At 39.8% G+C, this 7,597-nt stretch overlaps 1 long non-coding RNA gene across 1 annotated transcript; it reads left to right on the forward strand.

Annotated features, from left to right (window-relative positions):
- The first annotated feature begins 5,339 nt into the window (after nucleotides 1-5,339).
- LOC137879559 (uncharacterized) lies at nucleotides 5,340-7,030 on the forward strand. The gene is made up of 3 exons (XR_011103745.1): nucleotides 5,340-5,462; nucleotides 5,800-5,901; nucleotides 6,023-7,030. It is a non-coding gene; the product is annotated as an uncharacterized lncRNA (long non-coding RNA).
- Nucleotides 7,031-7,597: the final 567 nt, after the last annotated feature.

A 7,597-nucleotide genomic window follows, 5' to 3' on the forward strand; every position in this document is an offset into this window, starting at 1 on the left:
ATGGAGCTCCACTCTGCTGTGGGACCAACGAGGGCCAAATGAGTAACTAGTCCAATTAAGAGCTCTTAAATAAATTACAATGTAAGCTGGTAAACACACGACAACAGCAGCACTATTTAATTCCTCTATTTATAGAGTGACCTGCAAGGCAGTGTTGCCAAAGGAACTAACAGGTGTATTACCATCTCTGGAAGCTGAATACAATCAATACATTATTCAATTCATAAGGTTTAGTTAAGTTATTGACTGATTGAAAATACAGTGCATACATGTCGAGCGTTGTCTGCTCGAGGTCGGGGTCAATAATGTCAGCGCCTCAGAGATGTCAATTCAATAACTGCCAGTCAAATCCACCTGATCATGTATCTAATCAATACATTTATTAAAGCAGAAAGCTGTGTTAACCAGTAAACAAATATTTCTTTCATTTCTTTATTTTTGATGTACATTTGCTACATAAAATGCAGTGTTTTACATATTTTGTTACTTGCTGGGGGGCATTTCTACGTTCCTGCTGTGCTGTTGTAGAATCTGCTTACTATTTTTGGAAGATTTACTGCTGGATTAAGCTAGGCATCATGCAGATTTGCTTTTGAAATCACATCAAAACGGGCAGGGGAGAAGGAGCAGTTTGTCAGGTTTAGAGAATAAATGCAAATTCATAAACACAAGGAACGGGACCAATATACTGCCTCCTTAGCAGGCGAAGCATGTGCTTGAAAAGTGGTCCTCCAGATTTGTTTCTGACACAGTTTTCAGTGAATTAAGTGACAGATTGTGTGATCAATATGCTTTCCTTTTGGTGAATTATACATACAACACTAAAATACCAAACTGTCCTGCACTAGATCTATAAAAATCCTGAAAAATAAGACTAGTCGTTGTCCAATCTACACCCACCTAAAGCCAGTGAGTTTTTTTAACTGCAAATAATTGTATGGCTTGTTGGCTTTCAATGCTCTTGCTCTCTCACTTTATCTCTTCTTCTTTTATTCCTTCTGTTTTTTTTTTCCTCCCCTCTCCACCCCTCCTTTGAATCGAACCGCCGTCTTAGCTGGCTACCATGCGTGGTCGATACCTTGTTACCACAGAGAAATCAATTATCTCGACCAAGCAGCAGGGGAAAGAGGCAATAATGAAAGAATGCTCCTCCTTCCCAGACGATGGCCATGGTCATTAAATATGAATTTATCATTGGCTGAGGAGATTTATGGAGCGAGATGTGGGCCCCGAGTTCACGCTCTCTTTACAGCGTAAGTTCAAAGTCTGGTTACATATTACTGTAAGCTAAATGGGTAACAAGTTGTCAGGTTGGCGAGGTTATGTGTCCTAAATTTTAAACAAGGACGTGGTTATTTCAGTCACTGTCATGAGGATGCATCCGACACGGAGATGTGACATTAAACTGTCCTCTCACACAACATACGTATGCTGCCTTCAGATGACAAGAATGTCTTCCTACTTTATGACACCTTACAACCACACCACACCCTCAGGTGACAGTGGAGATGGTTGACAGGTAGGTGAGCATGCCTACCATACTTCCCTGTGTTGGTCTGTAATGAGCTTGTCTGACAGCTGTTACTTAAAGTGGGGAAAAAATACACCACTACCATCACCAGAGAGTGTGTGTGAGAAAGAGAGAGGGAGGAGGACAGAACGTAGAAGGGAAAAATGTGTATTCTGGGTTTGCTCTTAAGGCAGCAATAAATTCCATTTTAATGGGGCACCACAAGCAGTAGCAGGCACTCAGCAGTCTGTTGTGTTTGATGCCAAATTGTGCAGAATAAACAGATTTGCTGTGCAGCTGGTCCGAACACACAGGCACTCTCTCTCTCTTTCTCTCTTACTCACTCTCTCTTTCTCTCTTCTCATCCCCCACGACACACACACACACACACACACACACACACACACACACACACACACACACACACACACACACACACACTATCTCCACATTCCCCAACTGCCTCTATATCTCTTTCCCTTTCCCCTCCCTTGGACATACCAGACAAGAATTAGACAAATCATCACAAAAAGATGGCAATTGCTTTGATTTATTTTTGATTTATTTTTCCACTTAACTGAGTACTCATCTCCAGCTGTCATACACAAAGTCAGGGCAGAGTATTTGTTTTAACAAGGAAAAGAGTGAGCTGCATGTCACTAATGAGAAACAACATGCCACATCTGGCTCATTTTCTCCTAAGAAAGTGTCTTTATTCAGAAACAGCAATTCTCACGGACCATACTGTAGGCAATGTAATGCAAGAAAAGGATGTTGCTGGTTGTCAAGAATCTCAAAGTAACACTTATTATACTGTAGTACTAAAGTGCTAAACTGTCACAATACAACGGCAATTATGACTTTATGTGAGGACAAGAGAAGTTCAGAGAAAGAAAATGGGTTCTTGGGGCAGTGTCTGTATCAATGTTAACATGAAATCAGGGCAGCAGTGTTTCTAGAGTATCAACAAGACAGAGTACAACCAGGCTAGGCTCTGTGAGGTTCTACTTGGGGCACAGTGTTCAGCATGCTAACATGCTCACAATGACAACGCTAATAAGCTAATGTTAAGCAGGTATTGTGTTTACCATGTCAGTTTAGCATGTTAGCGTGCACATTTGCTAACATTTCACTCAAACCCCAAAATGTCAACCTGCTAGTGGCACTAAAGGAAAAGTCACTGGATAACCTACGAAGTAGAATTCATCCTCTGGGGGCCATGAATGTTTGTACAACATGTTGTGGAAAGCCATTAGATAGTGGTTGAGATATCTGGGTCTGGATCAAAGTGGTGGACTGACATTGCCCTCCCTAGAGCCATGTCTCTAGCTTTGCTAAAAATAATTCTTCAAAGAATAAAGATCTTTAGTGACAGGTTTCTTGCCAGCAGAGTGACATCATGGTCTGTTTGGCAGCGTTGTAGGCATCCACATCCCCACACACACATGCACACCATTGACTGCTGCCATTGTTTCCATGATTTATGTACTGTTTTTATAAACCTCTCACATGTGGATGCACACACACATACGCACACCTAAAATACCTGTATGCATGCAGCTGGGTGTTTGTGTGTGTGCCCTCCTGCATGAGTGCATCTGAATTCATGTAATTGAATGTGAATGTGTGTGCACAGGTGCATGATATGGAATAGTGTGAGAGGGGTTGTGGGCATGAATGGCTGAGTGTTTTCTAGTGAGTGTGTGCAGCGACCATGTGTGTGCAGGTATGTGTGTGCCTCTGCCTCAGAGTTTGGGATTGTTTTTTCTGCATGGGTGGACTGAGCTATAAATACTGTATACATAACAGATATGATATACTCATATCCTCTAAACCACACAGCCCCAAGCCTCATATCTTTTGTAGTCTCTTTTCTCTTGTAGTATACCACCACACCCCTGGCACTACACAGTTGTTTTTGTGTGTTTGTTGAATCTTAGCAAGATTCGTGAAACGTTGCTAGGTCATGTATTGTTATCTGGGCCTCCTCTCATGATTATTCCCCACAGCATCTAAATCTGTAGCATCAGAAATTAAAAAGCCTCAGGTCATTTGCAGAATTGAATCATTAAAAAGAGCTCTTCAACATTCAAACTAGTTTTGAAAGCCCCACAAGAAATAATTTAACCAAAGCACACTTTTGAAATACTTCCAGTGATTTTACTTTTAGCCACTAGAATGCACTGTTGCTCCCTGTAATCAATGTCAGTGTCACGATGCAGGTCTTCTCTAGCTGAACCAGTTGAACACACCCATTAATTTCACCCATCTCCACAACTATATCATTACCGGTTCCCCTTTGGTTGTTAAGATATGGGAGTGGTACAGTAGTGTCAGTATTGGTGTCATTTACACCACTAAAGCTTTAATTTGAGCTGATAAAGTTTTGCAGCCTGCTCAGGTGACAGGTATTACTTCACCTCTAGGGAAAATATTAAATTGGGTAGAATTCATACATAAATGTAAGCTCAACAGGGACCAGTGTATGTTGGAGCCTTATCACACATGTAATTCACATGTTCGCAGTTTTACCTTAACTGTACGGTTGACAGCCGCTTGCATACATATGCATTCTCTTTATATCACACTCTGCATTTGTAACTTGATGCCTGTCACTAAATGTTCAACATCTGTCGTTATCTATTTTCTTGTGAACTCCTCTTCTTGCTGAAAATGGAGTGCAAAGTGTGTGTGCAAGTAGTAAATTGCGAATTGGCTCTGATTGCGCTGTACTGTGTTGCAACATTCAACAAATTCAATATTTTAATTTAGTTACAATAACTCTAAACATTATATTTCTAGTGTTAGTTTCAGACCAGCTTATTGTGATACATGAGTACATAGTTTTAGAACAATCCCCTGCATTTGGAGCACTCAGATTATTGATTACTGAAGTCAAGTCAAAGTTGTTTCATAATTGTACATTAAGGTTTTTCCTCCTTATATGCTAGGTTTTGAAAATGATAAAATTAGACAACTAATTTATCTAGTGTCACATTTTTGTGTGTTTGCAGATTTGAAAAGGTGTATGATGTTTTAAAATGAATGGCAGTTATACTGTATACTAGTACAAAATAGCTATTAAAAGTATGTGTTCATAAAAAAGCCACCCTTCTGCTGCTAAATACAACCCACCAATTGCACGATTGACTCCTCACATGGACAAACACCTGTTGCTTTGCAAGGCTTCATGATTTAAAGGTCAGAGGTGGGCTGTTCATTTCCGTTTAACAGGTTGTGGTTGGTAAAGGGATATATGTATATGAATGCAATCCCCTTAAGTCCATGCCCCTTTTACACAAGCAACTGTGGAAGTATGTGGTGATGCAGCTGCAGAGGGCTGGGTTCATCGTGCCAGGCTGTTTGGTCAAAGAGACGCCTGTGATGTCAGTAGGGTCCTGTGGTCAAATAAAAAACACAACAATAGCAAAAAAACAGAAAGTACAAATTTGCAACAGGCGAATGTAGAAAAATAGCGCACTTGAAAGAGATTCTTGCCGATCAATTTACCACTAGATTTGACCAACCGGGTTCAAGACCCTAATAAATTGATTCTCTTTTCAGTTTGTGACAATTTGGAAATGCATAAAGATTAGCTATGAAAAGGATGTAAATCAAATTGACCCATAATTAGTTTTTCATATACAGGTAAAGGTGACTGATTAAATACGTGTACAGACATTTGGCCTCTATTATCTATCTATCTATTGCCTATTTTTAGTCTTTCTGACAAAACTGTGTATTTCCTCAATTCAAAAACCAACTTCCTTCCTTTTGAAAGACAGGAGAAAAACCCTCAAAGCAGCGACATATCAGACAGTGTATATAGACTCTTGACATTGTCAGAATTGCCAAAACCTCACCATGGCGCAAGAATTGGAGCTTTCTCACAACACCACTATACACGAGCTTCAGGGAACTAAAACAAACCGCAGTGCAACTGAACAGTCGGGTAAGAGCACAAATAAAGAATCATTTATTAAGAGTTTCAGTTAAGGGATACTGCAAAACAGCAATGTTCATCAGGGATTACATACGACACATCAATGATTGTATCTTGTGTTTTCTATCAAATTTACTCAAACTACCTCATGTTTTAATGATGTCAAAATGATGAAGACTCAGGAACACTCAACAATGATTGGATGAGTTGCTCAGATCATCAACCTAAAACAACTTTGATTTTAGTAAGAAGACCAGTCATCTTACATCCAGGGGTTCAGATAGCAGTGTCATTATCCCGAATAACAGAATGATTGACTGTACTGTGTATGTATCTGTGTGTGCAGGTGCGACACAGAGAAAAGGAAGACTTCTCAGAATTGGGATTTTAACTTTAGGAGTGTTGTGTATCGCACAAGCCACTCTCAATATCTCCTTGCGCCTTGCCTGTAAGTGGTGAATAGCAATATTTTGTCTTACAAATGCAAAATAACCCACAGCACATGTTGTAATATGTTTCCGAGATGGAACAGTTTGTAATTATAACCTGCAACTTCTGTTTTTTGACAGTTTTTTCAAAAGAAGATACAGATCAATTTCCTTTCAACAGCTCCATAATAGCGGACATGTGCCAGAACGACCAATCTCAACAGAACTCAACCCAGTCATGTTTCTGCTGCAAGAACCTGCTGAGAAGACTACTGAGGGAATATCAGGCCTTGGAAACAGAGAGAGACATCTTACGTGACAAGGTTATTCAACTGACTAAAGAGAGAGCTAGAAAGGATGACTTTTTCAAGGAATTTGGGTCTGGCAACCAGGATCAATTCTTCGCCCCAGAGATTAGCAGGTACAGCTAAAGTTCAGTGTAGACCACACTCAAGTATGAGTAGACTTCAATCTTTTTTACATTATGAAACCTAGACCAATATCTACCATATTGTGATGTGATGTCATTAAATTTGTCAAGTAGTACTGAACAATTTCAATCAGTTACATTTCAATACTCAAACTTTTTTTTAGCAGTTACAACTTCAATCTTTGAATGTGACATGCAGCGTTAATTTAATCAGTGCAGTTTATACCCACCGCAGGCATTTATCCGAGACTGTAACATTGCTGTGATATATGTATTTAAGTCAAATTTACATATGTTTTTTGAATACTATATATGATTTTTCCTTGTAATGGTAATTTTTTACGTAGTATATATTTCTACTCAGTATATTGTATTCATGCATAAGTAATTTTGCTCTGGACTTTGTTGAACTTCACCGTGTCTCTGTTGTGCAAAAGAATGATTCTCCCTCTCTGTTCACATAGATAACTAACTGTGTTGTATGAGAATGTTCCATGCCAAGGCCTTTGGGCTGTTTTGGTTGCTGGCTGTTTGTTTTCACTTGTTGTTCCTATCAGTCTGAGACCAAAAGTCTGAGACCGAGATGTCTGTAACGTTGGCCATCGGCCCCCACCTTTGCTCATTCTGTATAAAGAAAGCTTGTTCACTTTTTTCGAGATTCTTCCTCACTGAGACTGAACACATTCTGTTGTGATGATTGAACCTTCTCTGCGCAGAGAATAAATACTTAAAAGACAACCTGGTTTTTGGTATTATGTATTTCAGCATGAAAAGACTCATGCAAAGCGGGTATAGGATTTTTTTTCCACCACATTGGCGTCACGAACAGGATCCCTTGTAAGATTGTCAGAAGCCAACAGGGATCGGTGAACTGGCCCTTCTGCCTCTGCGTACCTCCAGACAAAATGAAGAGAGAGAGGCCCGATCCCTGTCCTGATCGTCTTCACTGGGATCCTGAAGGACCCGTTGAGTCCAAATAACTACAAATTCTCATTTGGTGAGTCGCTGAAATTATTAAAAATAATCGTATGAGTGAAATTAATCCTGGAAGACCATATCGTGAGACTGAAAAGCAAATATGTCTATTATTGTTCACATTGGGGTTTTTAATTTTGTTTTGTGGGTTTTATTGAGGATGTTGGCGCAACTCGTATTTTAGTAATTTAGCATTTTTCTGAGCAGTGACGATTGGGTAGCTGGAAAACAAGGGTGAGTGTTTGGGATATAGAGCTAAACACTGAAGTCCTTTGACCCGTAGATAACAAGGCAGGGATGAGTGTCTAGCG

Source organism: Cebidichthys violaceus, unplaced genomic scaffold (assembly GCF_023349555.1).
Source record: "Cebidichthys violaceus isolate CVI_PGR_0920_01 unplaced genomic scaffold, fCebVio1.0.p SCAF_25, whole genome shotgun sequence".
Lineage (NCBI taxonomy): Eukaryota > Metazoa > Chordata > Actinopteri > Perciformes > Stichaeidae > Cebidichthys > Cebidichthys violaceus.